At 37.6% G+C, this 27309-nt stretch overlaps 1 protein-coding gene across 2 annotated transcripts in view; it reads right to left on the reverse strand.

Moving 5' to 3' along the window:
* The window catches only part of nck2a (NCK adaptor protein 2a), a 61843-nt gene that overhangs the window by 29999 nt on the left and 4535 nt on the right, over positions 1 to 27309 (reverse strand). The window contains exon 1 of one of the 2 annotated variants that reach the window (XM_079618230.1): positions 6891 to 7008. The exons of the other annotated variant lie outside the window; for it this stretch is intronic. The gene's annotated coding sequence lies outside the window, so the exon portion shown is untranslated. Of the gene's footprint in view, positions 1 to 6890; positions 7009 to 27309 lie in introns of those variants that run through there. 2 annotated transcript variants of the gene reach the window in all.

Here is a 27309-nt window from a genome sequence, read left to right on the forward strand (position 1 = left end):
ACAAACTTAAATGACATTTGTATGTATTCTAAATAAAATATGAAGATTGTACTGAATGTCAGCTTGCTTATTTGGCTCAAGATAAGGATTAATTGAGTCCACATGCCATGCAAACAAGAAACTATTCTTCTAACCTCAAGTCGAGAGCTGTCGATCCAACCACTAAACTTTTGCGATGCTGTTTGCGAATGTTCGATAGAACTATGTTTTCAACACCGACTCGTTGAGCTATGCTGATAACGACGGAACTTGCGACCATAGTTGGCTAACGATGCTTTTGGGAAACGCACCCCTGATTGGCTGTTCAGTTTAGCAAATGAGTAAGGTGAACGGGAATAAAAGTGAAAGTGATGAAAGCGAGCTAAGATGTCATGACACAGTCATCTTACTTGTGCATTCCACTGTGCGAATATTTTCACGACATGAACCGTCTGGGCTGAAGAAAGAGATCATCATGATTGGCACTGAAAATGGAAAGCAAATACGTCTTTGTATATCTGCAGTCCAAGTTTCGGTTTACCTTTTTGAATGATGAATTGATACCTGCTAATAAACACACTACCGCCCACCCTTCTGAAAACCTATTAAGCTCAAGAGTAAATAATGCTTAACTAGAATACTAGAGGCGTTGAGGAAACCCATTCATATCACCAACTTCCACGATAAAGCAGTGAGGCGTGAGCTTTCGGATGACTCGCATGTGGTGTACCGCAGCTGCTCTGTTTGGCCTCTGCCCAATTAAACCCCTGTGTGATATGATCAGTGGTACCATAAACCCCCTTGAACTGGTGCGTTTGGCTCTCTCTTCATCTTCGCTCCATATGCAGGTCTCTTATGGCACGGTACCGACAGCTGCTCATTTCATTCCATCCCAGTCCCTCTGAGACGTCCACATGGAGGGTCTCTCGCAGTCTTCCTCTCTTCCTCATTACTCCATGTACAGTAAACCCCGGGTTGGAGCATGTTGGGCATAATCCCTGGATCAGACACGTGGGTATTTTCTTTAATAGGTTAGCCTGGGTTCTACATCTCTTTCTCTCTCATCGGGTAATCCAGAGAGAGCTTCGACTATAACCCTCAAATATCATCAGTATGCATATTAAGAGACTGAACCAGAGGACGATAGAATATTCATGTTTCCCTAATAACCGGATGGGAAGAATTAATCAAATCACTCTATAATTTATTAATGTGATCACTTTAAGGCGGGTTATTGGCTAGAAAAATGCATGCAATGTAAATGTATGCGATGTATGTTCAACCCCAGGGGGGTTTCGGGACTCTCTGGTGTCTATCTTGCTCATAAAATTAGATTTTCTGCTCATAAAAATGGCTATTTGGTACCAAGTCGATACTTCAAATATATATATATATATATATATATATATATATATATATATATATATCACAATGCTAGAGAAAGACTAGTAAACAGTCATATATATATTTTAAAATTAGTCATTTTAAAACACTAATTTATTCCTGTAATGGAAATAGAAACGTTAAAAAAAATAAAAATAAAAATTATCTAAAGTTTTGAATGGTAGTGTAGATGCACTAACAAGTAACTGCTTTCCAACACCGTTTCACTTGATGAACAAAGTAAAGAAGGTTGATTGGAAAGCTGAAAAAAAAAAAAACTTCACAGATGGAAGATGTCAACATCTCAAAAAGAGAAAGCGTAGATAACCACAGGACTGTTCTTGTAGATACAGTAAACTGTCAATAGTGTAAGGCTCTTTTATGCAAACACAGCTCTCTACAGATGTGCATATGGAGCAGACATTAATGAGCCGTCCGATGAGAACTGCTGTTTACTCACACTGAGTGTGTCCTTCACCTTCCCTTTGTACTATAGAGTTCCCTCTCTGCTCACTGCTGAATTATTCCCTTTGATGCACCTAAACACACACACACACACACACACACACACACACACACACACACACACAGTGCAGACCTGCCATGGGTCCTTCTTCCCTTTTCACAAGCTAGACCTCAGGGTCTGCATCTCTGAATCATGTGTTCACATCAGTGCATGATTACTTGACCGTGAATAATGTTTATCAAGCCTTCAAGTATATTATGTGCTTTTTTTTTTTTTCATCTCATGTGCGCTTTCTAAAAATCACAATAGGTTAGCAAATAGCTTTAAAGAACAACACGAGGGTGTATAAATGCGGACAAAACTTGGTTGAACCTGTCCCTTTATAGTTGGATGTGCAGTCAATTAACACTCTACAAGACTAATTATGAAATCACAGAAAAGAATAATAAATGACATTATATTTTACATTTATCTAAGACTAAAATCATTTTCCAAAATTAGTTTTCTACATCTGACACCATTTAAAACTGATTTTGTCCTATTAGGGTAAATTATGTTTGGCAAATGGTCTGAAACTTGACAAATTCAGAAGCAATTTTCACTGACTGAAAAGTAGTGAAGGCACATCTAAAGGTTTCAAAAAATATTAAAACAATCTTTAAAGCAACACCAAGTAGTTTTTCAACATTCATAATATATTTCCAAGACCCTTATGATGGTACATCGACTTACAAAAGGTTGAATGACACGTCTGCCATAGCCTGACGGGGTCTGTATCGCTTTTACTGGCACTACGGAACTTCGGGGTTCGGGGAGTAACCCGAGCACAAAAAGAACTACAATATTCGACTGCTTTACGGCATACCTCACTTCCCCTCTCCCACTTCCTCAAATTCGGACGTGAGAGCCCAAATAGCATTTGTTTGCCGGCTGGTATAGCGTCTGTATGTTGCGGTCACGGCCGAAGCTAAACCGAAGGAGGCAAAGGTTTCGTCGGAGGAGACTAGGAAGAGAAAAAGGGAGAGTGATAAAATCAAAGGCTGTAAAACAGTAGCCAATAGTCTAACGTTACTATAATGACGCTGGCTTGTAAACGTGAGCTACGCAATCTTTTGGCGTTTGAAAAAAATTAAACCCATGAAATTATATTCATATGACATGCTGACATATGCCACTGTACCTGGGATGAAGACATTTCATACGCAACGCAGGCAGTCTGTCCACGACGTGAGAACTCCTCCTGCAGAGTTCGGGGGTATCGGCTTGTCAACAAATGCACGTATATCCCCTGGTGTAACCATGACAGATTTTGCGACAGTAGTAGAAGACAATAATATTTCCTAACTGTAGGGGGACCCCGAGAGCAAAAGCTACATGGTGTTACTTTAACATTGTTTCTTTTTTGGATTTCAAAATCGATGATTGTAGCACAAGTGAAAATCAATAAGACTCTTCTTTTTCAGTGTAGCCAACACTTTTCCACATGTAACTTGATTTTAAAGTCCCCCTGTGGTGAAATTCAAGTTTTTAATGTAGTTTATGTCTATGTGGTGTTTTTAATGTGCTTGAAGACAAAGCATGTACAAATTCACAAGTCAGCACCATTGCTGAGTATTTTCTCTTTTAAAATGCAGTGAACCAAAGACAGTCTCAAAAAACGCGGTTTGAAATGGCTTGTGTTCCTGACGTCATAAACTGCCTTGTAACCCAGGGCTCGCAGAATTTCTAAATCGCTGGTAGCCCTTCGGGCAGGCACCCTTCAGATTTTGGTAGCCCGAAATGAATTTTACTAGCCCACATAAAAAGTCAATTTTTAATGTAGAAAATTGGTTAGGAGTCAAAACATGAATCAAAAACTTTTTCAAAACACAAATATCAACAATTGGATATAAAATAATCAAATTAGAATCATCAATACAAATATACATCTGGTTTTCTGAAGTGAAATGTGTGTGACCAGTATGGAACATGAATCTGTCTCTGGCTCAGCCCCCAATGAGGGTATGATAAAAAATTAAATAAAGGGTATAACGCTCACAATTAACTAGTTTCATTCTCGGGGGCCCGAGAAAATCGATTTCTCTGATCTACATATGTGCATTTTAAGATGTTTTGAATGTCAAAAAAATTGGACAACAATAGCTTTAAAACCATGTCACACAGCTGATTCTTTTTCTCTCCTCATCAGCATCACTCTTTTTCTCTTTGTTTTTCTCTTGCTCTGGCTCTTCCCGTCCTAAAGCTGAGCTTTGACTGATAGGCTTTTCATTTTTGTCTGTCAATGACGAAAGTAAACTTGGGGTCAGCTGATAGGTTGATTTATGAATCATTTTCTCAGACACGTTTATTTACTGAAAGCTAGGAAAGCTAGGTAGCCTAATTAAGTTTATTAAATTTATTCACAATATGTACACATTCATTATTGATCTTAATACAGGGCCGTAGACAGGGCTTTATAATCAAATAGGTCCTAAATGTAAGGTTGTTCACATTTTTTATTTCTCTGATAGGCCTATATGCATTTCAAGACGCTTGAAGGCCAAAAAAAGGATAAGAAATAGCTTAAACCCATGTCAGCGGGCAGTATTTGTCAATAACGTTACCTGCTCTCACTTCTGATCCATCACTCTTTCTTTTTCTCTCAGTCTCCTCATCTTGCCCTGTCTCTTCCCCTCCTAAAGCTGAACATTTTTAATTTACTGAAGGCTACAAATTGTACTATATTAATTCTCAACATGTACACATTCGTTATTAATATTGTGCCTAACAAGATGAAAACGGCTTTGTTTCTCGTCCCCTCACAATGACAGTAAACGAATTACATTCCACGAGTCACGTTACAAAAAGGCCTATTTTCAGTTCAAAATGGCGAAGTAAATTCGTTTGCCTGATAATTTGTCATTTATTTAACATTTATGACCTAAAAAAAAAGTCAAATGTGAAATATTTAGTTTACTTACATTTAGCTACTTACATTATCGAACTTGACCATAAACTGAAGTGTCGAGTCGCTCTGCTCAAATTCGCGCTCAGTAGCTTCTGTGAATATAAATCCCGCCTACTTTGATTTGATTGGTAATCTCTAATATTCTGACATTGACGAGCAGTGACAGACCAATGAGGCTCAGATACACACACACACACACACACACACACACACTGTCCTCTGTTTCTGACGTGCGCTCTGTTCGGCGCCACTGCGGATTGAAGACGAAGAACGTGCTGAATCTGATTATAACAAGACTGAAGCGAACACTATTTTAGATAGCCCGTCGGGCAGGCCGGTTATGCATTTTGGTAGCCCGACTGGAAAACACAATAGCCCCGGGACGTCGGGCGGGCGATTTTGCGAGCCCCCAATCAGATCAACGTGTGATCCTCAACGAGTGGATCTCTGAGCTGGTGTGAGTGAGTGGAGGCGGGGCTAATTTGCATATTCATAGAACCATGGCACGTATACTAAATGAAGCAAGGTTGTAGTTACAAGGTTGTAGTTACAGTGTCCTAACCAGACGCGATGTGATAAGATCCAGCGACAAATAATTTGTCTGTCCACACTAGACACGGCGCGACTGCGAGATGCGTACAAATCAATCAAAACCCACAGCCAATCAGAACAGTGTGTGGGCGGGCTCTCGTGGCAAGCGCACAGCACCAGAGAGTAGGCCTAAATGGATAAGTAGGCTACATAATCAAATGCACAAATATCACACCATTTAAACACGATTCAAATACATAGGCTACTGAGTTACTAAAACAATCTTTGTCAAATAATACATTTGTTTCTTTACAGTTTGAACGTTCTTGTTTCCATTTGTTTCATTTCTGAGGTGAATTATCCATTGTTGCTTTTACAGCTACAAAGCTGGGAGCACTAAATGATATTCAAAGTCACATGACACGCTTTTAACATTAAATAAAGCACATAAACAGTACCTGAGATTATCATTGTCACACTTTGTGTTTGTTGCTCCAGCGTGACGTCGCAGAAAAATAGAAACCGTTTCTAAAAAAGAATTGTCGCGTGTCGCTGTCGCGGCTGGTTAGGGCAACAACAACTCTGATTAACATGGAAAAGATGCCTTAAATCGCGTGTCGCGGCGTTGCGTTGTGTGTAGTTAGAACACGGTGTTATATTCTTCATCTCTACCCTCACTGCTTCTATCCTACGTGATCTTCAACTTTTCTTACTACGACCTTAAAGGACAAGTTCGGTATTTTACACTTAAAGCCCTGTTTACAGATCGTATCTGATGAAATAGAACGGTCCTAATTCTGTTTGTTCGAGTATCCAAATCGGTCATTAACCAATAGCATGAGTGGTTCTGTTAAGTACATTTTCTGAAAAAGTCGTCAATAACCTACCCTCATTTTTCAAACGTGTAGGAATTTCTTTCTTTTGTGTAATAAAGGTTTAAATAGACAGGCTCAGTGACCTTCAGTTTCATTGCATCTTTTATCAGTATAATAAAAGCGAACAGTGACTAAGACTGTCATTCTGCTAAACATCTCCTTTTGTGTTCCAAGAAAGAAAGAAAGTCATGAGTTTAGATAACATTAGGGTGAGTAAGATGACCGAATTGTTGTTTTTGTGTGAACTACACCGTCAAGTGCTTTTCACATGACTTCAGGGCTCTACCCAACATTCCACCACAAGCATCATGCAAATAGTCATGCAAATGGTATCATGATGGAAGGGTGATTATTTCATGACACGCTTTCGACGTAGTGCTGAAATGATAGTACAAATAATAACCATATTGCTAAAATTGGTCGAAATTTGAGTAACAAGTATGCAGTGGCATTAGCTGAACATCTACACAAATGATGTGAAAGAGTAGCGTCCTCAAAAAGCCTAGATTCAGGCACACAGTCCTCCATTAGCACATCAGCTACATGACAGCTCCAATTTGAACGGAATAGAGTTTTTCCCCTTCATTTTTCCTTGATTGATCAAATCACAGGGGAAGTATAGGCAAAGGCTCTGAAAACTCACTCACCCTCCAAAACGTGAACAAATGACTGGCATCCACAAGCCTCTTAAAAGCGAACCCCTTCTCACCTGCTCGACGAATCTCTTCTCAGCCACCTCCACTACAATACGACCCTCATCCAAAAATAGCACACTTGTACAAGAACTAGGATGACAGCACGCTGCAACGGGAACGAGGCAATTAGATCTAAAACAAGAGAAGGTGCGCTTAAAGACATGTTTAAAGACTGAACCAAATTAAAGAACGCAGTGGTATATTTAGAAACCAAAGTACTGTGAAGTTATCGCAGAGATAAACAGTCTCAAATAAAACCGGTTTCTAAGCTCCGCTGTGACAATGAAGATAGGACTTCAAAAAGCGCAGCTGAGATATGTGCACTTGTCAGTGAAGAGATGCCGTTAAGAGAATATAACGCACTTACCCTGTAGCTATCAGTGAGATGAATTCATGGAGACAGATGCAGCGCGTGTCTTTCCAAGTATATATAGACATCACTTGGTTGAGAGCCAAAGTTCAGATGATAAAATGTAACTACAAACGACTACGGCTGCAACTAACAAGTGCTATTCTGATAAGAATCTCAACTAATGATAATTAGGACAATTCATCAGTTAATGCAAGGAGTAATCAACAGCATTTAACCCTTAAACGCACACCTCGGGTCTTTAGTGACCCGGGACGCCATTCATTACCCTCATCCTCATTGTCATCCTCATCCGTTCCACCCCTAGACAGGAGTAAAAACATGAAAGCACTGCTTTATAGTAGAAAATGAATGGATGTGATTCTAATGTAAAGACACTGACATTGTTTAATACTGTAAAGCTGCTTTAAAGCAATAGATTGTATATATAAACGTAGGGCTGTAAACGATTAATCGTGATTAATCGAATCCAAAATAAAAGTTTGTGTTTACATAATATATGTATGTATTGTGTATAATTATTTTGTATATATAAAACATATAAAACGCTAACTGTATACAGATAGTCATGTATTTCGAACTTCTTTTTTTGCGGGGCCTTAAAACGTCTCTCACATCTAACGCACTATCACACACACTCCGCAGATCACTGAGGAACCATCTCACCCAGCACATAACTGGTTTCATCTGCTCTCCTCAGGCAGACACCTGGGATCACTAACATCTAAAACCTCCTGATTAAAGAACAGTTCATTTCCAACAGCTGTCAGGCTGCTAAATAAACATCTGTAGAGTAACCATATTACACCTCAGGTGCGCTTTAAGGCCCATGTTTACATGCGAATCGGTATCATCATAGCCTATTTTTTCAAAATTTTAACTAGTGCACAGATTTCTCCTGTTTTGCAGATTGTATAATTTTGTATATTAATATTGCATTATTACGGTATGTTGTGTCCTCCATTGTACACAGTAATGTAAAAAGTAAATGACATAAAAATGACATATACTTTAAATTACAATATGAAAGGAAATATCTTGAAAATACCCTTTAATACAATAACAATCACAAGCAAAACATTTTTTATTCATATAGCCTAAATATTTGTAGAATTCTTTTGAATATTTTTTTTTATGAATAAATATATATTTATAAATAATCTGGACTGTAAAAGAAGGGGGGGGGGGGGGATGCAACTGTTGTTTACAGAACTTTACTGTAAAAAAATATGGACAGACTAACTTAAATTTACCGTAAAAAACAATGTATCACACAGGAAATTCTGGGAATGTCAATTTAAATATTTTTTTCTCACTCTAAATTTTTCATCTTCAAAACCTGTACATTTAACTGCATTTTAATGTAAAATTACATGAAACGTTAATTGGATCTATAACAGTGTTTCACCTTATATAGTAAGGAAACACCATTAACCAATTATAACAGTTTTTTTACCATTAAAATTAAGATTTTTTTAGTAATAAAAGTATAAAAGTATACTATATTATAGAAAAAATATCTAAATACAAATAACGCACCACAGAATAAACTTAAAAACACAAATACAGCTCGAGTCAAACTACTTTTATGGTGCTTTTGTAATTTTTTTAACCTAAACAGCCAATAACTATTCAACTTAAAGTATTATTTGTGTTTGTAAGTATTGATTGTTTTATTGTTAACACTGTAAACTATTCTGGCCCTACAGACCACTACAGTTTCGAGATCACATGAGCGTAATGTTTGGGAAGATCCATTTTTAGTAAATGTCCCTCCTCAGGCAGAATCTGAGCAGTCAGGAAAGTGAGGGGGCTTTTATGCGAAGGGCAAAGGTTAATGATGTCGCCAAGCAGATGCTTGAAGGTCAGCGCATTGACGATGCATTTACTAAGTCACAAAATCTGGCAGGGGACTACCGCATCCCACAATGCAACAGTGCGTTTGTGTCACTCTGGCCCTTCCATGCTGCCTGACGGGGGACGAGCTTAGGGGGTGGTGGGTCATTATGTAACCCCTATGGCGTTATCGTGACAGAGCAGGCGGTTCTGGAAAACGAGGTTAGTGTCCAGAGGAAAGGCAGGAAGCGTCCCACTAGAGCAGATCGTGTTCTGGGCTCCTGAAGGGCAGAGCCTGGCAGCGTGTCAACGCACAGCATATGTCATGCCGAGTCAAAACAGCACTTACGGCTGAGACATCAAAAACGTATCCTTCACCTCTCTCTACCTCCACCTATCCATCTACCTTTCCATCCATCACTCAAAAACTATACCAGAACAGGGATGCAAACTAAAAGAAATGACTAGGGAGCCATCAGCTTCTCCAGTGCAACTTTTTTTTTCTGCTAGTATCATCTCTCGATAAAATTGGCTGTTCCGAAGTGCTTCAGTCATGGGAGTTTCCTCCGAGGAGGCAAAGGATGAGAAAATAATCCATAATACAAAAATAAAATAATGCAAATATTACAAATGTGACATGGAAAAGTGTATACATCACTTGTTTTTCTAAAGTAACAGTGTCCAACAGCGACACCACATGTAAAGTTACAGCGGGACGACGCGTCTCTCTTGCCTCCCCTGAGCCCATTGACTTTTAGCAGACCCCCGAAAGCATGCGGTGGGTTTGGTAGGGGGGTAATTGAGAATGAACGAGGGAAAGTGCAAAGCTTCTTAATTTATTCAACCCTTTAATAACAGTCACTGTTGCTGTGATGAAGGAGCCATTAAATTAAAGATACAGACTACAATTGACATTTTATAAACGACAAACTGTTTTTCTAGTTTATATGTAATTATATATAATTTCTAATATATGTAGAACAATGCAAAAACATAATCGATGACATTTATTACACAAATGTGTTGATTTATGTGCTGTTAAAACATTTAAAGATTAATTGCAAGTCAGGGTTATTATATATGTTAAGTTAACCAAATAATTAATTGACTAATCAGCAAATAATTACAAGATTTTCCACAAAAAAAAGATAGAATAACCAAAGAAAATCGATAGATAAACCGATTGAAAAATAATCAGCCTTAAATATTAGGTATAATAAATGTGTCTTGCTTTATTTTCTAAAGTGAACATACCAGGAAAATGACTCATGGTTCAGACAGTTGTGAACTCAGTAACAGCTCTGAATGTTTCATAAGTGTCATTTGTTTGCAAACCAAATGACTAACATTGTGTCCATTGAACATGAAAGAGAGCGGTGAAGGAAACAAAGATCAACTAGTGCAACTAAATAACTTCTAGCACAACCTCAGAAAAAGATTTCCCAACAGTCATGCACCAATATTAACATTCTGGCCTATACCAATAGATAACTATAACTATAACTATAGTAATAACTAAGATGACGATTACATTATGTTCTGGTTGATAACCAATAAATACCATTGTCTAAAATCCTAAACTAAAATCAAACATTTTAAATGCTACAAGTGAATTTAGGCATCACAAGATTTATAAAGTACAGTATGAAAAAATGAGATTTGCTTTGTGTTTACATGTGATTGACGACAGTAAAAGATAATCTAAATGTAAAAATAGAGGAAATGATTGCAATAAATGATAAAAAAAATTATCAGTTTATATCCCCAGCCCGATCTCATCCCAAGGCGTCATATACTGATGCTTTTGACATATCGTCTACATCCAACGCACATGGCACCCTTTAGCGTCAATATGAGACGCAAATAGATATGGGCCAGAAGGTGCCTCCTAGTGGTCTAACCCTAACACTACCCCAGACCTAAACCCAACCATAACCGAACAAAGCTCTGTGCGTGTCATATTGCGCTAAAGGGTGCCATGTGCGTTGGATGTAGACGAAATGTCAAAAGTGTCAGTATATGACGCCCTAGGATGAGAATGCGTTGGATATACTGATATATCATGCATCAGCAATCAATAGTGACTCATTTTTAAATGGTTGCCACCGTCTTTTGCAACCATTTTTGCAGAGACTTTCATCCAACCTCATCCCTCACTATCTCAGTCTATCAACATGTACAACTGAGAGACTGTCCTTGGCTTATGTTGACTCTCCTTCTGGGTCTCAATTTCCATCTTTATCTTCCCGCAGATGATGTCATTGTAAAGCCATGTGCCAACTAAACAAGGGCTGGCATGGGACAGGATTGTGGGATTTTGGAGCATGGAGCACTACCATGTATTCACACATCCCTCTGTTCACTGCATGTCCACTTCTGTCGACATCAACTCAGCACAGAGATGGCTTAGGCAATGAAACAGAACTTCAATTACACAGTCATCTGGTTTGGCTAGAGAGGTTTTAGGGCAGAAAGGACACTCGCTCCATGATTGTTCGCTGTGCCCTCCTCAAAATGTTCTCGCTCAGCTTGGGGGCGCATTGCAGCTGTCACAGGCTTTATTCCCATTGCTTAATAAGCCAGTAATGCAAAAATCTCTATATAAAAAAACTCTTTGCCAACCAAACGTCTGTGATGGATGAGGGAGACTTTTTATTAGAAGCAGCACCCAATAATTACCATTCCACTTCACCGAGTACCGGCCCAAGCAATTAATGTGTCATCCAATTAGCCCACCAGGAGATCCGTAAAGAGCCCAGCATTGTTAGCATGCAGATGACTCAAACCCAGGTGACGCTTTACATTTGCAAGCTCAGTTGGCCTACAACTCAATGTATGCGTTTCAGTTTATTAACTTAACATAAAACACTCATTTCAGGGCGCTTTCAGTAAAGTTAGAAGAACCACCCTTCAGTTTTAAAACACTACAATTAGCACCTAAAATCTTTTTGCCTCTGCACATACACTCTAAAAATTGCTGGGTTGTTTCAACCCAAATTTGGGTCAAATATGGACAAACCCAGCCGTTGGGTTACATTTTTTAATTAAAAATGTTAACCCAACGGTTGGGTTCCTCCATATTTGACCCAAATTTGGGTTAAAACAACCCAACATTTTTAGAGTGTACTGTATTGTGAGTGAATTAGGACATTTTACCAGCCATGAAACTGTATTTTGCATTGTTATTTTAAAAAGAAAAATATTAAAAAATATTTTTAAATGATTTTAAGAAAAAATACTTTAATTCACCAATTACAGATTAAATGGTTTCAAAAGTGACAGTAAAGACATGTATAATGTTGCAAATTTTGACATTTCTGTTCATCTAAGATTCATGAAAGAAATGCATGACCATTTCCATAAAAATAGTAGGCAGCACAACCGTTTTCAACACTGATATATACTATAGTAAAAATGTTTCTTGAGCAGCAAATCCGTATATTAGATTGATTTTTAAAGGATCATGTGACACAGGCTGTGTTTCCATCCAAAGTAGCGAATGTAACATATGCGCATAATTGGAATATCGCATAAAACATTTGCGATTAAAGCACCTTTTCCAAAAGAACAAAATCGTCAATTCCTGGAAAAACTGCCACAAAATATTTGTAATAAAAATGTATGTTCCTGCAATCAGGGAAGCCACTGTGGCTCTTTATTTTTATTTTTTTAAATCTTAAAAGAAGATTTGCGTCTCAGAGCCCGCAGCAAAACACAATACACGGTGTCATGTTCTCTTGCGTTCGGATGCCTGGTGTTTGTGAGACGCTTCTGGGAGGGAATTAAACCAAATCATTCTGATGACAGACTTTGAGGCATTTCGTTCAGAATAACTAAAACAACATTTGAGATGCTGTGCAATGAAATTGGTCAGCTAGTTAGTCCAGTTATCCAATAACATCCAACTGTTGAGGCAAAGCCACGTGAGTTTTTTTTTTTTTTTTGCGCATCGAGGGATTCATTTGGTAAATGTGTTTCCATCATAATTTATGCACATAAACTCACCTCAAGTGAGCGCATACACACTCTAAAAAATGCTGGGTTGTTTCAACCCAATTTTGGGTAAAATATGGACAAACCCAGCCTTTGGGTTAAATTTTTACATTACATTTTTAACCCAAAGTTTGGGTTTGTCCATATTTTACCCAAAATTGGGTTGAAACAACCCAGCATTTTTTAGAGTGCAGGGATTTTTTTGCGCATAAATAGGTAGATTGAAACAGCTACTGAAGACTGAAATAATGGCTGCTGAAAATGTAGCTTTGCGATTACAAGTGTAGTGTATTCTAGAATTTTTTGACTATTTAAATATTTTGTCTTTTTTCCTTGTATATGTGTGCCAGAAAGTGGAGCTCACCGTGTCATAGCATCATTTGGTCTCAGTCTATTCTCAGTCTCTCTAAATTTTAAAGATAACAGATGTTTTTTAGAAGATGGTTGTATGTCTTTGAATTGCTTGAGGATCAGACTACAATTTTTACAGTTCCATGTAAAGTATGAATTGCGTTGCACTTCCTAATAAAGTTATCTTCTATTTTATTTACCCGATAAAGCATTTATTTGCATTCGCAACTTAAAGGAGAACTCAATTTTTATTAAATTTAAAGTGCTGCCAATACAGAGAACAACGGCAAAAATCGGTGTTGCCTACACAGTGTTATCCTATTTTTTAAATTTGACAATAAATTCAACAAGCGCACAGACCTGTATTTAGTTATTGTTTTCGGTCTTAGTCCACAGTAGTCGATTGTGATCATAGGTAACTAAACCTATGCGCGTGAACTCGACAATCGACTACTTTGGACTTCGACCGAAAACAGGAAGTAAATACAGGTATTTGCGCTGGCTGAAATAACATCATTTTTATTCATATCTTTCACATCTACTGCAGTCGGATTCACTCGTGTTCACTCTGAAGGAATCACTCAACATGGCTGGGCACTTGTAATGACACATCAAGGATGATAAGAGAAATAAAAGCAGGTTTAAAATTTGCCCCATTCAAGTCAATAGGGTGCAAATTTTAAAAAGAGGATAACACCGATTTTTGTCGTTGTTCTCTGTATTGACAGCACTCCAAATTTACAAAAAAATGAGCTCAATGTTAAAATTGACCGGAGTTCTCCTTTAATGCAAAAAGGCACAAAAAAAAGAATAAAGAGCTGGGGACATAATAACAGCACACACTCACACTGCCAAATCCAGCACAGGAATGTGACACTCAACCAAATGGACAAACATGCTCTTGTACAGGAAATGGTCGGGTCAGAGTGCACATCATTTCCTCTGTAAACATAGGGATGCATTTCAGAAATGGCTTACAGAATAGATGGACAGCAATTGAAAAAAAAGAAAAGAAAGTGAAATGCAAAGGGGATTCTTTCTGGCAAACAAGTCTAATGATGCAGCCTGAAAATCAGTCAAGTTTCTTTGCTCTTTCTATCACGTTCGGGAGCCAAACTGGAGTCTTCACTCAAAATAAACAAAAGGTCAATGGTCTCCAAATTATAAGATGAAATCTCATAAACTTTTCTTAATTGACAGGTTATGGATTAAGACCTGGGACTTTTGCTATTTTGCTATTAATGGTTATGTTATTTGGGATGATATTACTGCAGCCTCAAGAAACCTGCTGCATCATGGAATTATTCATGTTAATAATGTTAATTATATGATTTTGCACACAGATTGTATTGGGGATCAAAACATCTTCCTCTCCAAATTGACAGTTTTGTTTTCAGCTATACTTTGGTACATTTATAGATATCGTGTGGCGCTACGCTGATGACAAGAGTTTTCTCATAAATTAATAATAAAAACCTTTTTCAGCTTTCAATTAGCCAAAAAACAAAGCAGAAAATTAATTAAAACAATTTGTACAAACAGTTACAAAAATTTAAGTTATTATCATCTTAATGAAGAAAAAAAAAATGAAAAAAAAAATCTTGACCTGAGGCGCTACAGCGATCTGTCACGCCACATTAAACCGCGTCAAAACGGAATTTATTGTTTGCATTTCGAAATAAAATTGACAAAATTCGAAAGCTGATACTTTGTTTCATATCAGAATCTTGGGATTTAAGAATCAATTCATCAAAATGAGAATTGATAAAAATTGAGAAATGTATATTTATTATTATGCAACATTTTAGTAATGTGTGGTAGCGTTTCTTTCAACGTACCTTGTGATGTTCATTCATGTGTATTTCTTCCTATAACTTGCAAATAGAGATACAGTGATCTGTCAAGCCACATTAAAGTGTGTGAAAACAACATTCATTGCTTGAATTTCACGATAAAACTGACAGAATTTGAAAGCTGAAAACGTTTCATATCAAAAGTAATGATACCGAAAGCTTATTGCAATTACTGGATGGCAGGCACACTAGAAATAATGTTTAGTGAATTTTTCAACTTCACGGAATAAAAGACAACAACATGATTGACTATTGACTAGTCGACACTAGTACAGGTAACCAAACTCATTATCAAAAAGCCCTGAAAATAATGTAACCTATATTGCATGAATGTTGTATAAACATTTTCTGTAGATAGCACAAACAATGCATTATCAGGATTAATTGTATCGATTGACTGAATGTCTGAAAAGTCAGATTAGAAAAGGTCTCTCAAAACTAAAAAGCTAATACAAAAGCCAATGCATTTTAACCACACGGATTATTAATAATGACATTATGAGTGTACATGGGCCATAAAAGCTTTACTCATTAACCTGTGCTTGTCCACACCCTTAACACAATGCTAGTTATAAGGAAGTCATTTGGCTGAGTTTGTTTTGTTAAGCTCTTAAATTTGTAACCGAGTATGTGTCAGCACATGTACAAATAAATAATATGCTAACATACCACACCGCTCAGGCTCCAGTCATACAGTACAAACAGGAGAGATGGCAGCAGCCCAAGAATCTCGTCTCCGCAGTTAAGGTTCAGGTCAGGTCGTTCCTGTCGCTCGTCTCTCTGCCATTCATACTCATTTTTTCCATTCTCATTTATACTTACTGCACTGGGGTTTACAGAGATTAACCCCTCGGCATCCAATCTGTTACATCCATCAAAGCTGTGGCCCATGCTCGCATTCACAGCTGAACAGTTCCAGGTTTTGCCAACTGATGCTGTGGTGTTTAATCTCCAAGGCTAGAACTGCGATTCAAAAGCTGTCTGAAAACACATCTAAAAACACCACAGGAAAACTTCCCATCATAAATCTAAAAAAAAAAAAAAAAAGCACTGATGCATGCCTTTTTCCCCTTGTAGAAAATCAAGGAAAATTCCCACCAACAACGACACAAGCTGGATTCTCCATTTGAGGCAGAAGGCAAGGCCAGAGTCTGAGGCAATTATGGATGTGCAAAACTACACGGTCAATGATATATATGATAAAGAAAATGATTCTTTTTTTAAATAATCTTTTTTTGTTTAAAACACGTTTTAAAATTATTCTAAATATTGGGTTCATATGGTTTTTAAAAACTTTTATAGCATTAAAAACTCTCATTCCGGCGTAAGAATCAAGGAACTCTGCGGCCGTACCATGGTTGCAGCAGGCGTAATGATATGACGAAGCACCTGAAAATAGTCCCCAGCTCGGTAACTTCCAACATGACCGGGACTAAGTTTGTGTAGTATTTAGGTGGCAAATTAGGTTTCCAGTGCGATTAGCCATGGTTCTGTGCGTAGTAAAGGGCTGTGATAGTAAGTCGAGAGTATATTCTACCGTAATGTTACACCGAATACCAACGAATGCTACAAGGCATTCGTTGCCTTCCACAAGATGCCGCAAGGCATCCCTGTGCAAGCAGGTTGTCACGTTCTTGACGGCAAGTGCTTCGTCATATCATTACGCCTGCTGCACCCATGGTACGGCCGCACAGTTCCTTGATTATTACGCCGGAATGAGAGTAGTTCCTAGCCATATAGGCTTGGAAAATCGCAACTTTTCATTTTCCGTCGATCTTAGTACACGGTTTAACTACAGAAGAGTCAAGTTTTAAATAGGAAAAATATTGAAACTCGTTGGTCATTTTGAAAGAAATGCTACTGGAATCATCAGAATCAATGATCTATGCTAAGCTATGCTAAAAGTGGTACCGTCAGACCCGGAGTTCGGCTGAATGGATTCGAAAATGGTAAAACTCAGCTGTTTAACTCTGGGGGAGTTGTAAAATTAGCCTATTTCCAAAAAAAGTGGAGTATCCCTTTAACAACCTGAAATGATCTAGCTGTTAAATGACCTGATATTTTAAGAGACTTCAATAGGTCTGCACTCTGCAGGGATCCTTTCAATGATATCAATTGAAACAGTTTTATTTCGGTGAATCGGTTACAAAAGTGGTCCTTTGATGGCTTTCAGAGTTTTTATACCATGATAAAGGTCTAAAAACTAAAAGACACAAATCTCTGTTATCCTCTTAGTCGACCGGTTGATGGACGACGACTGACCCATGCCTAGAGTCAATGGCCCAAGCACCCGTGGCATCCGTCCAACAAACACACACCATAGCTTCATCAGCAAATACTTTCACGTGCTTCCTCCAAAGAGGGCCGTGAGAGGGAAGCGTGTGTGTTCTCTTTAGGACTATCTCTCCCCTTTGTGAATAAAGGAGGAGCGTTTTGCACACTCAGCCAACATGCAATTCACACTGCGGCACAACCAGAGCAAGGCCAGTGGACACAATGCAGGGGTACTTGCACAAAGCGGTGGGCTGATGGGATCCACCACTGGGACATAGACAAAGAAGAACAGTCTTAACAGTTTAACTTAGATCAGACACATAATAATCACCAGACATTCTTACGGACCCGCAGTTCATCAATAATAATAATAAGTTTGTTTGAATTTTTTTGAGTTTGCACCTGTGGATATAGCAATTTAGGTTTTACAAATTGAACTTAAATTAAAGTGAATTTATTTAGGCATATATAATATAAATAAAAACAGGTGGTAACGTGAAAGCCACACGGTGAATCAAAGTTTATCACAAGTATCTTTTCAACAATCTGATGTAAATACTAAAATATAGAAGATGCACACAAATACAAAACAGTCATGGTAACACACTAAGGATGCTCAATATATCAGCCACCATATTGTTATCGGCCCGATAAGAAAATTTGGCCGATATATTAAAGCTGATAAATAATGGATCATTGAAATATGATTGGAATCACTTCAAAAAAGTAAAATACTGTTAAGTGCAACAGTTAAGTCTGCCATTTAGGCTACATAAAATTATAATAAGAACATCATAATTGTGTGCTTGGGATGTGGCTTTTAATAATGAGACTTGTTTTTGTAATCAGGCTCTCAAAACAAAATTTGGATTTAGATTGATCGGCCAATATATCGGTTTATCGGCTTTAAAATATAAAGAATTATCGTATAGGAAAATTTTCATATCGGTGCATTCCTACACATAACAAAAATAATGCAATAAACATTAATTTAATAACATGAGATGTAACATAAACACCTAATGTAAATAAGTGTTAAGAAAAATACTAAGATGAAGCAATTATTTAGACGAAAAAAAATGTGAAGTGACACACAGACTGACACTTTGATGGAGTTTTGGTTCCTTGCCACTGTTGCCTTGGCTTTTGGCTTGCTTAGTTGGAGACATTAATATTCACAATATTATTGTTACATAAGGTGGACGATGAAGCAATTTTCTTCTAGAAACAACTGTGTTGTATTATTTTCATGTTATCACTGTGAAGCTGCGTTGATACAATCTGTATTGTAAAAAGCACTATAAATAAAGGTGACTTGACTTGACTGAGGGAATTCTGGGAATGTCAGTTTAAGGCTTTTTACTGAATTTTGAGACAAAGATTTTCGTTTCCAAAAACTGTTTAGTAAAACGTCTTTTACTGTAAAATTACTTGAAATGTCCTGTTAGATTCATTATAGTTTTTCACTTGAACAGTGTAAGGAAACTTAATGTTCACCAATGATTAGCCTAGGTTTTTACTGTAGAAGTCTTTTAACATTCAAATTATGATACATTTTAACAGTGCAGATTTTCCTGCCCCATTAAGAGCATGAAGTCAAAGGCAACTGTGCTTTGAGTCTAACTTGGTGATTTTGCAGAATAAGCTGCAAAGTGGACCGGACTTCATGCCAATAGTCAAAGCCTGACTACACGGCTCATGCACCAGAATTTTGGGTACATGCTGATGAGATAAAATCAGTCAACTTACTAAATAAAGGATTGAAGAAGACATTGAAAGAATCTAGAAAATTGAAAAAGTGCATTTATTCTACTGCTGGAGTCACAATGTTAAGGTTTAAAAAGCACCGTCTCCTACAATGAGTGAAAGGTAAAAGGGGAGAACTGTGGAGAGAGTAAAAAAACCCAGAGGGGGAAAAAGAAAGAGAGAAAGTAAGATAAAAGAAGAGATAATAGGATTGTCTATCAGGCCCGTCACAGTTTCTAAGAAATTGGGTAAGAGTTCAAGGCAAGCTGTATTGTCTTACAAAAGAACTACTAGAGGAGACATTTCACAGAAACCTCACCCATGTTCAAAGTTCACTTAAGAGAGAGAACAGGTCCGGAGATGGAGAATGTGTAGGATCACGTAACTCTTGATGTAAACACAGCTTAACACGTCCTACTCTACATCCGTTCCCTGAACTGAGGGAAAAGGGGAGATAAGGAAAGACTCCGGGGTATCAGATTCACATTATGGTGTATATACATGTACTCTGCCTTCTGAGAAGGGATTCAGTTATCCTCAATTTTTGCTACGGCTTTCTTAATATGCGTGTGTTTATGAGTGTGTATAGGGAACAGGGTCGAGCAAGATATTAGATATTAATGATGTATTAATTATTTTACTAACAATACAAGTTACACATCATTGTAATGATTTTTAAAAAGCTTTTTATTTGGTCATCATTTATAATGCCTTTTCTAAAACCTGTGTGGATGGGCCAGTTCCATACCTGCTCCTGCTAAAAATGAAAAAAAAAATATTATTTCCATTTCAGGGAATTAATAGACTGTCTGTTTTAAAGATTTGTCATCACTCAGAAAGGTTCATGGAAGTTTAATGTGGCATTGTACATGTTTTACCGAAAAATGAAAACAAGAGAAAATGTGTGGTCAGTAAGAATTTTTTTAATAAATTAATACTTTTATTCAGTAAGGATGCACTAAATTAATCCAAAGTAACAGTAAATGCATTTATAATGTTACGAAAGTCTTAAATGTTAAGCAAATGCTTTTCTTTTGAACTTCCTAAAATACCAAACCTTGAAAAATGTATCAGGGTTTCCACGGAAATATTAAGCAGCACAACTCTTTTCAACATTGTTTCTTAAGCAGAAAATCAGCATATAGAATGATTTCTGATGGATCATGTCATAGTCGCTGATCGGCCGCGCATTCAAGGAAAAACATGTGAGATACTCTCCATTCATTTTAACCAATCAAACATTTGAATGAGATTCGAGAAACTCACTGATTGGTGGATCTCACGTCAGGTCCCAGTGGGTAATGGACCTCAGCAACACACACAGTGAAAAGCACAACTGTTTATTTAGAGATGCCAGGCACTTGACACAATTGGACTCAAACAAGCAGAAAACCAAGTTAATTAAATTAACTGGAGCAACAGCCACCAACGCTGCTCCAAACAAACCCTCTGACAAAACAAAGCAGCAAACACTGCACAAAACAGAATCAGACTTGACAATGAAAGCACATAAAGCTCAACTTCCCACTGGTACATAGCATCTTTGTTTTGGTTGTGAATTTCTCATGTGAACTCCTCTGTTCTTCTTCTCTCTTTCTTCCTCCTTTCCTTCTTTCTCTCATCCTCCCTCTAGCTCAATCTCCTGTCTCTTCTTCTATGTGGTTGACAGCACGAATCTGTTGCCATGACCTTTATATGAGAGGCTGACTGTGAATGGTCAGGCCTTGGGCTGTGGAGCTTTGAAGCAGTCACAGATATCCACACACAGCTTCTGGTCACCTACTCAGTCAATTAACCTCACTGTCTCCAACATCTGGCAATGGTCAGCACATATTCTATACCTATATATATATATATATATATATATATATATATATATATATATATATATATATATACCCCCAATACCCAATACCCATATTCTAGCTGCTAAAACACTTAATATAAGAATTTCTGCTGCTTAACTTATTGGTTTAAATTTTAAAGAGATGGTTCAGTCAAAAATTTTAATTCTGTAATAATTAACAAAATTCATATGAGTTTATTGCACAAAAATACAACACGAAAACACAAATGGGGAAATTTTGAAGAATGCGAAGAGGGGAAGTGTCAGTGCCTTAGATAGGGCCTGAACAAATTTTACGGATTCATAATTCATAATTCGTTATTTTACGGATTCATAATTTGACAATAAACATCTAAATCTTTTTGAGGAAATAAACCCTTCAAATCTGCCTTTATTTAGTGAGTGTTGTGTAGACGTCCATTTTCTCCATATTAGGATTTGTTCGTCTAACGCTTTCAGCTCTGTGATTGGTGGTCCAGCTGTGAAAATACAGAGGGCCAAACAATAGCAAGTCAATGAGAGACTCATTTCAAATGACAAGAAAATTGACCAATCATGTCGTAACTCTAAATGGGCCGGGCTTGTTATCACCAAGTTTATGACAAGTTCCTGCTGTGGGAACACGATAAAAAAAAAAAACGCTGATAAGTTAGCTAGCGCTATAGCAACCGCAAACGACATTAATGATGAGGACACCGTTGCTAATTTACTATCCACACCTTTTTCATGATTCAAGAGTTTACTTTGTCGATTAAAAGCTGTACACAAGAGCTTAATTTGGTGAGCTTAAGCATTTCAACCCCAGCAGTTAAAGCGATACCCCTGGATGAAAGCATCAACCAAGAAGCTAAAGCTTTACTGCTGGAATTGTTTGCTGTCTTGGTAAGTTATTAAAAATCTAATACTTCTAAATGTCTGTTCATTACTCTATATGTAACAGACGACAAAAAAGATGTATTTTACAAAATAAGCAACACATAATAATCTCTGCACCAATAAAATCATAAACTATAAATACCACTCCAAAGCCATAGATAGTGTGCAAACGTAGATAGCTCCACGATCGCAAATTTAAGTCCAATGAATGACATCTTCTTGTGAGTTGTCTTTATGACACTAAGTAACGTGACATCCAGGAACCGAATGAGGTTTGATATAGCGAAGCGTTGCCGATTTTGGCATGTGTACTTGATCAATGTTTTAGAGTTTTCAGAAGAACTAAGTTAAACCACTGGATTTGTATGGATTACTTTTACTCACATTTGTGGAGCTTGAAACTTTTAGAGTACCATTGACTTTCATTGTGTGGAGAAAAACAGCTGAAAGTTTCTTCAAAATAATTCGTGTTCAACAGAGCAAAGAAAATCAAACAGGCTTGGAACAACATGAACACATGATGATAGAATTTTCACATTTGTGTAAACTATTCTTTTAAATGCATACCCAAGAGCCATCTTCATAAAATCCCCACGACTTCTAGCTACACATTTACATTTACGCATTTGGCAGACGCTTTTATCCAAAGCGACATTGTATTTCAAGGTACACATTTACATTCATATCAGTTTTTGCTTTCCCTGGGAATCGAACCCATGACCTTGGAGTTGCAAGCGCCAACGCTCTACTGTTTGAGCTACACCTGAGCCTGCGTTCTGCTCTGTCCTGTCTGAGCGAGGGGGAGGGCTGGAGAAGGCTCTGAATCAGCAGGGGAGAGGGGCAAGCAGGGCCCAAATCTGCTGCTCAGTCCGAGCTGCAATGAAGCACTTTGAGGCTGTGTTGAATTTCACACTCCTGCCCTGTCCAGTCCAGAATGGCCATTTCACTGAGGAAATTCAAAACCAGCCATGCAGGCGACCCTTAATTACAGCCCAAGAAGCCCTTCACAGGGTGTTTATGACTGGAAAATGAATTAATGATCCGTTCAGTGTGCATGGCAATAGGGTGCTGAAAGAGAAGGGCTGAATCTGTTGTGTCTGATCATGTTCAGAAGGGATGAATCTGTGCACTTTCAAGAAGATGTGTGTGCGTAAGAGAGAGAGCATTTATATTACACCGAGAGAGATGACAGAACCTTTCATAAGGAAGATTAGGTCTGATATCTGCTACAAGAAAACACAATCACCTTGCTGGAGCAGCTGATGGAGTGACATGATAAAGCATCTCTATGCCCACAGACCTCCAACCTACTGGAAAGCCCTTACAAAGATCGCAGGATCTAACCAGGTTGGCCGAGAAGTTAATCAATCTCGCAGGTAACAAAACTGTGTCATTGATATGATGCTGATTTATTCATTTATTAATGCTGATTAATTAATTACTGCAATTATTTGAATATACCTATTCTATGATTTGTACATTTTTAATTTCTGTAATAACATTTTGTTTAATTATTTGTTGGGATATAATATCAAATATGTCAGGGTTAATCCACTGTCGTGACATCACAAACAAAACATCATCATTAAAAACAAGTAGTTAGTAGTTTGGCATTATACTTTATTATTAATTCTTGAAGTAAAAGTAAGCAATGAAGCATTTTTGTAAAAAAAACAAATACTACAAATATTTAAAAACTTTGCAATCAAAGTCATGTGGTGCAACCAACATACAAACAAATACAGGAAATGATATCACATAGCTTGACTGTCAAGGTAAGTTACTTAGAATATCATAATCATTAAACTATCAAAGGTTATGGTTAATTCAGGCTGTAATGTCACGTGGTGCAACCTGCCAAAAACACTTCTTAATATTAATGAATTAATAAACATTAAAACTAGGGCTGCATAGAAAATAATAAACCAATTGCACGCATACATAAATACAATAGAACAAAGATACAAATGAAATAAACAGTGCTTTATGTTTTTCAGGTAAGTCTAACAGTATTTAGGAACAGAAATTGAATAATCAAATGTAAAATAGCACTGCATAGTCTTCACCATATAATGAAATATACAGTGTATATAATAAAAATAAATAAAATGTATCTTTGTTACAGCTACAAAAGAGATTCTCTCTTTGAATTTTGTTATTTGATTAACATGACAATGACACAAACAGCAGAGGGTATATTAGGCGGTATATATGTGTGTTTCAAACCATGGTGCCAGTCCGTCCGGATCACAGATCAACTACGATCTATAGTTCGTACATCTTACATCCTGCAATGTAACTATCACGGATGCACAAATCCAGTGCTTGGCTGCTTTACATGTCAGTCAAATAGCCTGCCAAACTTTAAGCTGGCAAGAAGGGGTGTAACAACAATATATTGTGTCACAATATATATCGCAATACAAAAATGCACAACAATATGTATCATGGATAGTGACAATGTGTACTGTGTATAGTTAGTATAGTACTTTTTTAATTAGGTTATTACAGAGTTTTAGTGTCAGTACTACATTAAACCACTATATATAATTTGAATATAGTGTATAATATTCAATGGGGGAATATTTGTGGGTCCTGATAATGCCAAATGTCTAATGTTACCAGTAAAAAGTGACCTACATTATTTTTAATATATCTAGTCAGTGTTAGAGTGCAAGCATATTCGTCTAAAATAATTATGTATTTTCAGCTTTAGAATCATGAAAATTTTTCTTGTGGTTTCACTATTGTCCTGTGAATTGGGTTACCAGTACCAAGTCCAAGCCTATTCATTTACACCCACAATGAAATACCAAATTTAGCATTTTAATCAATAGTCATTTTTTTGTTAACCTTTTATCATATGTCTTGGAGTATTGCAATAATATCGTATCCTGAGTTCAGTATCGTGATATGTATCGAATCGTGACATGAGGGTATCGTTACACCACACCTGGGAAGTCATAATTCTGTCTACAGGAGGTCTGACAGAAAAAAAGAGTGATAAGAGGATAGATGGAAGAAGCAGCCAGGACTGCAATCCAGCAAAGACAGAACAAAGCCATAAAGAGAAAGATGCTCTATGCCGCTATACAAGTCGGAGATAGTCCCTGGAAAGCTTGTGAAAGGAAGAGGTTCAGCCAAGGGACAAAGTCTAGTTCAATTTTCCAGTGAGTTTTCACACGATGAACAGCTCCTCAGTAAAAATCTGCTTAACTGCTAATAGTTACTCATGAGAACGTTCCCCATGGTCAACAAACCTTGTTCCCTTAATGAAAACACAATTAACCAAACAATGCCCTCGTTAAATAAATTGCCCTTTCTAATTGGATGCCACCGCAACAGCACTGAACACCCAGATTGCAACAGACACAAACAAAGTCTGCATGGAAAACAAAGCTAAATGAGGCTTTGTGCAAACGCACAAAACGCCTGAAGATCTTGAGCAATCACATTTGTCTTTTATTGAGACTTTTGTCAAATTTAAAATCTTACATACCAGCAAACACCGTTTAAATGCTCTAAAATCATCCAACACAATCTAATGGCAATTCGTAACTGGGCTATTTTACGTTTTGGCGAATTGGTGGCTAATTCGTATGAATTTATACAATCTTATTCACACTATTCGCCTATGACTCAGTGACGGTTATGTTCAGGGGTGGACTTTCATGCTTTTTTCCTAAAAATCATGTTTTCGTTTGGTTTTCATTGTACAAATTCATATGAAATCGCCATCTCGTAAAATATTTATGTGCACCTGTGAGATTGTTGAAAATTCATTCCAAGATGAGATCTTCACAAACTGTCATCTTTCATAGTGGCTTTGCATGCACTGAATATTCCATGTGGGGAAAAAGGGAGGTTTTTTTTTTTTTTGCAGATTTGGAGGAACAGTCTGGAATCGTGGTGGATGATCGTTTTCACAGTCAAATCTCTTTATCCTACACATATGACCTATAAAAAACAGTGCTAAAGAGAGAGAAAATATCATACACAGCCTTTCAATCCCATTCAAGCTGAGGAATGACACATTGTAGGAACGCTTGTGATGCGCGGGATAGCCTAAATCCTCTTTCTTACCAGAGGCACGCCGACCAATTCAGTTCCATCATCGCTAAATCAGCTGAATGCATAATGCCCGCTTGAGATTACAAATGATTATGGTAAAAATAACAAAACTCCAGCCTGACCTTTAACCGTCATCTGTGCGCTCTATTAGACGAGACGGCTGTCTCCGGGGCTGGCAATCTGGGCCTTTTTTGAAGGCTCTTATTTTGGGAAAGATTAAAATTTGCTGTAGAACGGCACGTCACAAAAAAAAAAGCAATTTCCAGCTCCAAACCACAAACTCTGCTGTGACGTGATGTTGCAGATGCGAGCCTTTCCCTCCCAACACGATTTCCACAATCTAAATTTATGGAGACGATGACACGTGGGATTTTTATTCATACCATCCAGATCCATTCTGCAGCTTTAGATAGAGGGTTTAAATAGGGTCACAATTTCACACAAAAAAAATGTGTCCGCCATAGTGTTGTCAAAAATATCGATATTTCGATAAATATCGATACTGAAATATCTGAACGGTACCAATACTAATTTCCCGAAGTATCGATACTAGCCGAGCGGTCACTTTCACTTTCACTTCTCTCCAAAGGCGCGTTGACAAACGCCACACGTGACGCACTCGTCTCATTCGCTCTGGTTACATAGCAAGTGAAGTGAATGGAAAGATGGCGAGGGCGGCGCCCCCGCGACCGGCTTTGGTTGATTGATAAAGAACACCGCGAGCGGGCATGTCGGAGTCGGAGAATAGCGTGGACACGCGCTACACACCGCGAGCGGGCATGTCGGAGATTAGCGCGGACACGCGCTTTACACTGCGAGCGGGCTGCGGGCACCCAAAAGATTGTTTGACAATCAATAATCCCTCACATCACTCATTTTTTAAAATTATTTTATAGGTGAAAACAGACTTAAGGAACAGGCTCCAGGGGTACCATTTAGCAAGCATAGGCTACGCTCAGCATCAGGGGTGTTTGTTGTTTGGACAGACCTTTCCCCACTGCTAAAAAAATCCTAAAGGAAACACTGTAACTCTTCTCATTTTAACTTTTCTGAAACATAAACCTAGATGGCCTAGTATTGTTGTTGAAATGAGTCTGTGTTGTCTCGTTTTTTCACCGTAATTCTTAAAGTTAACATAATCTGACTGAGGAATCAGTAAATATTTTAACTGTGGTCAAATGTAAATTAACTTGTGCCTATTTAACTTTATTCAGAAA

Source organism: Phoxinus phoxinus (assembly GCF_949152265.1).
Source record: "Phoxinus phoxinus genome assembly, chromosome: 7".
NCBI classification, from domain to species: Eukaryota; Metazoa; Chordata; class Actinopteri; order Cypriniformes; family Leuciscidae; genus Phoxinus; species Phoxinus phoxinus.